The 5378-nt window shown below is 25.5% G+C and overlaps 2 non-coding genes across 2 annotated transcripts; one reads left to right on the top strand and one right to left on the bottom strand.

Moving 5' to 3' along the window:
- Positions 1-528: 528 nt before the first annotated feature.
- On the top strand, positions 529-601 carry TRNAT-UGU. The gene has a single exon. It is a non-coding gene; the product is annotated as a tRNA-Thr (tRNA).
- Positions 602-3774: 3173 nt separating this feature from the next.
- Positions 3775-3847, bottom strand: TRNAT-UGU. The gene has a single exon. It is a non-coding gene; the product is annotated as a tRNA-Thr (tRNA).
- Between the last annotated feature and the right edge of the window lie 1531 nt (positions 3848-5378).

Here is a 5378-nt window from a genome sequence, read left to right as displayed (position 1 = left end):
AATTTTTAATTTAATTTAATCTAATAAATTATTTTATATGATATATTTAAAAAACAAATTTACGATAAATATATTTAGTTTTTATATATTATGTATATTATATCAAATACTAATATAATAATTTTTCAGAAACGCCATATATTATATATTTATAACTCATAAATTTAAAATTATGAATATCATTAGATTGTTAATTAGGTATATTAAATTACATTTTGATATTATGTCCCTTTTTTTCTAATCACTTAATGAATTTTTCTGTTTAACAAATAATTTATAAAGTCTATATGCACCTACATATTTTCAATTACTTTATATTAATTGAAAACGTGTTGTTAAAAAAAAAAATGACTTAAAATTTACCAGTTGTTTAACAAATCCAGCGGAAGCCATCAGTTCAGTTCCTCCGGGAAACATAACTTTTTGCATTATTTTAGAATAATATTAGCTTCGAACAAGTCGTGCAATCTAGAAAAATGGCCAACACTGTGTGCAAATGCCCAACATTTAGCCGATTTCAGATATATGGCCTCCATAGCTCAGTGGTTAGAGCACTGGTCTTGTAAACCAGGGGTCGAGAGTTCAATTCTCTCTGGAGGCATTTCATTTTTTTCATTTTGTTATACATTTTTTTTTTAATAATTTTATGATTTACTTTTTATTAATTTTATTATATCTCAATTAAAAAAAAAACAAATATAATATTTAATACTGTAGGATTAAAACTGATATTTAATTATTTATTTAATAACGGTTTAAGGTAATTTTTTTTTATGTAAAAAGATTATTTTCACTTAACAATGTGTACAGTAAATAAAAAGGATATAAAATAATAGTGAACGATTTCATAGTGTATCATGGTCATTTTTATGTATAAAATAATAAAGGGATAACTTACTTTTCTTTTTTTTTCCGTGTCCATTATATGTTTGTTGTACCCGTCTGTATTATGTGACCTTTCTATTATTAAATTTCCATTAACACTGTGTACAGAAACTACGTATATTATACGTATATACATGCTGTACAATGTGCATGAGGTTCACTGCTACAACCAAAAGTCGTCTCTGGCTAACGAACTTTATATAATATAATATACTATATCAATAAATAACTCGCCGGTGACTTCTTAAGCGATCAAAGAACAAAATAATCCATTCGATGGATCATTCGTTAAATGTGGGACTCGTGTTCCCGCCCAGCTGTCCCGTCGAACATAGATAAGTGCCATCTCTTTATACAAATCGGCCAAGGGGTGGTTTCTGACCACTGCCTCGACGGGTGGTTTGCTGCAGGTGTATACATATACACGGAGCTGGTTGTCACGGGCGCAGAAGATAACAAATTATCGATTCCGGTAGACCAAAACGGAAAAAGGGAGGTCACTTACTGAATAAATATAGTGAAATAATATATTATATTATGATATTATTTCCAACCAGCCACGATACTATACGGTGGTAGGCATGAACACATTTTCTTATATACGCTGAGACTTGAAATAACATGATATTATAATAGTAATATTATTACGGACGGATTTCAAACATGGCTTGTGCATGTGATTTATGTACAGCATCATCATAATGTGGAATGGATAATATTGTGGGTGCTGATAAATATATTAATCATTTTTGCTTATTTTATTATCGAGTCAATATCACGTAGATTCACAATCCTTAAAGGTTTATTATTATTTACTGTTTTTTTTTACACTCCATCATTCTGTCATTTTTTGCCACTTTTAATATTATACTAAATGTAAACTTTTCAAAAAATAATATCAAATTTTTGGGCTCCTATCATTTTCAATTGTAGTTAATAACTTATAATAGTTGGATTTACTGATTAATTATTATAAATTTGTTTCTCAATCGATTTAATATAATATTATAAATTATAATTAATATTTTTGAGGTAGCAATGCAAATCGGTAATGTTAATAAGCTAAATCATGATTTAAAAATATTATTTGGTAGTAATAAGGTCCGAAATTATTATGAATACCTAAACATCCGTAAATATGTTATAAATAATGTATAAGCTTTAAAAAAAATACATGGAAATATACTCATAATAAAATACTAAAGTAAGGTCATATTGGTCGTAAGTCCTATCATATCAGTCATATAATCTTTAAAGACTTATAAGAAAATCAAATATGACATGACACATGAATCAAACTAGGTACCTATACCCTTTGATAAATATAATATTTATGATCAACGGTACTACTTATAAATTATAAAAGCCAATAGGTATAGACGTATATTGTATATTTTCAAATTGCTTATTGATTCAATAATATTTCATTAACAAATAACAATAGGGACGTTAACAATGGTTTTTAATACCTATTCTGTGAATTAATTTTATACAAAACATTTTGGTCTTATATAATGCTCAGTTGAGAAATCAAAGAAAAGGTAACTTAAGATTAATAAATCTCGTATAAATATATAACAAAAACTCTGACGTTCAATCGAGTTTTGTAAGTCAAAGGACATCATAACACAAAAAGCAAGTATGATTAGATTTAAAGTATATTATCATTATCTGAGAAATATTGTATGGATATTAATTTTTAATGTTTTACAAATGTTTGGTAACAATTAATTAATAATTATATATTTAACAAAAGCCGTTTTTGGTGGTAATACCAGTTTTGTTAATAAATTATAAAAATAGTAGTTCTTTAACGTTTGTTTTGAATATCTGACCTAATTTGTATAAACGATGTGACTGTGTTTATTTTAATTAAGTAGCATTTATTATTTTGCTTAAAGAACATTAATATTTTAAAAAACCGGCGTTATTATTTTTAAAGTACAAGTATAAATATAAATATAAATAATTGTGATAGTTACTCAAACTGTACGTGATTTGTTTGTCTAAAAAATAATGGAATTTTCAAAAACAAAAATGATGTAATGTTCAAATGTCATGGTTTATCATTAATAATCATCTACAGCAGTGGCGTATTTTGGGGGGTGTCCACGGTGTCTGGACACCTTCCAAACCAAAAAAAAAAAATTCAATCTTTAATTTTGATAAATTTTAAAGAGAATTTGACAAACAAAAATATGTGGTTCGGTATGAACTATTTTAATATTATAAAAAGTCCTAAACTAATTAGGAAAGAAAATAAATTTAGTCTTAAATAATCTACTTATCTACTTATCTACTTATTATCCTATTATATTTTTAATTATTTATAAAACTGTTATTCTAATAGCACCACTGGTATCGAATGTAACAAACAAAATATATAGTAATAATTATTAAATTATTGTGACCGATGATGATAACTAAATAGTACTAATGTATAATATCAAGATAAAAAAAAGCAAAGATAGCAAATAAAATAAGCAATACCTATGTCAATATGTGGTATTTTTTATATTAACATAAATTGTTTGTAAATTTATTTTTTCTGTAGCTTCAAATTGGGATAATTTATTTTCAATAGAATACCTAGTTTAAATGGAAATACCACCAGAATCCTAATATTTCCACCTAGGAAAAGAATTTTTCTAATAAGTTTTATTTCTAAAATCGATTTTAAATGCAATATCTAGCTATTTTAATTTAAATATTATGTTAATTTTGTGAATGCTTTAAACTGTTATGTATATCAAAATATAATAATAGTTTTACATGAAACTAGTAAAATAATATGAATTTTTAAATTATAATAAATAATATTATTATACACTATAATAATATAATAAACTATAAAATTAAATGTAAGTAAAAAAAATGCAAAAAGTAGGATGCCTCCAGAGAGAATTGAACTCTCGACCCCTGGTTTACAAGACCAGTGCTCTAACCACTGAGCTATGGAGGCCCGGTGGCGAGTAGTCGTGAAACTATATGTTTTTAGACAATTTAAAAAATGACAATTATCATAAAAATATATTATATTACCTAGGTGCAACATAATATTAGATATTACAATTTACAACTGAACGGATGTGTTTAAAATTATAGTATAAAATACGTATAGAATATTAATTGTATATATGTAAAATATGTACAAATACAAAAGACAACATTGAATATATTTTTAATCGTATATTAAATAAATAAATCGTCACCACCAGAAAACCATACATTTTAAGCGGTGTCTTGTTTCATACGACCAGTTAAATATATAATTAAATAACTTTATTAAAAATATTTATGATGTCAAAAAACTGTTAATTTATACAACGCGAAATAGGTAGGTAGTCAATGTTACGGTGTTACCTATAATTATTTATAAATCATTGCATTTGAAAAAACTATTCTGAGCGTTTCTCACTGCAAGTTTACTTATTATGTAGGTGTTCCATCCCATTATGAAGGACGTCTGTTAAAAATTGCATTTCTCGTTTAAAAATAATAAGCGATAAAATATTTAGTTGGTAAAGTAGGAACATTTTAAATTTATTACCAATATTATTCAATGAATATTTTTTTAACAAACATTTTAAAAACATGTTCCGCTGCTTACTTGGGCGTTGTCTACACTAGCACCTTAATATATTTTATTTTAAAGAAGTAAAGAACCCTGTCATATTTGTTAAATATTTGGATACAAATATAAATTTCTATAAAATGTATTTCCATGTACAATAGAAACACATTAAAACAACTAACCTATTTAAAATTCATCAAAAGTGCTTATTAGTTATTAGATTATTCTGGGCATTTTTTTGTGATTAAATTTATCGCGTACGTACCGATTAGATTTACCGTTTGCGACTTTGCGTGTTAGGTATAACTTATATAAATGTATAAAATAATCGTATATTATAATATATATAAAAGAAACCAAAAACAAAATTATCAAAAACGTTATTTGGAAACAATATAGAAAAATAACGTTTTTAAAAACGTTAAACAACAATGAAAAAAGTTTTCCATCCCAACTACAAATAAACAGTCCACGAGGATGTACAATATACAACCATTATAAATACCTATACTGTTCTATTTACTGTTAACTATTACCTATACTATGTACGTTACAAGGAGTAATAACAAAATTTCCAAAATTTAGAGATGCAATTAATATAATTTATGTATTTATGTGTATGTTCACTGTTCATACTCAGAGTTTCACACAAAATAGACCCTTCATACTACTACGAAAACGATTATTTGCAGCTTGTTGAATTTCATGTATTGATGCCATTAATTCGCTTATGTGGTTGTTTATATTAAATACAATATAATATAATTGCGTGTATAATATCATGCAAATTAAAATGATTTCTGTGCTAAGGTACCTATCATAACAATGAGAAAATTATATAATAATAACAAAATTAAATATTTTATACGAAAATTAATGTTAAGAAAAAAAAATAAAACTGCTGTACCTCTCTAGGTGT

Source organism: Acyrthosiphon pisum, chromosome A1, assembly GCF_005508785.2.
Source record: "Acyrthosiphon pisum isolate AL4f chromosome A1, pea_aphid_22Mar2018_4r6ur, whole genome shotgun sequence".
Taxonomy (NCBI): domain Eukaryota; kingdom Metazoa; phylum Arthropoda; class Insecta; order Hemiptera; family Aphididae; genus Acyrthosiphon; species Acyrthosiphon pisum.
This window is presented reverse-complemented; position numbering and strand designations above follow the sequence as displayed.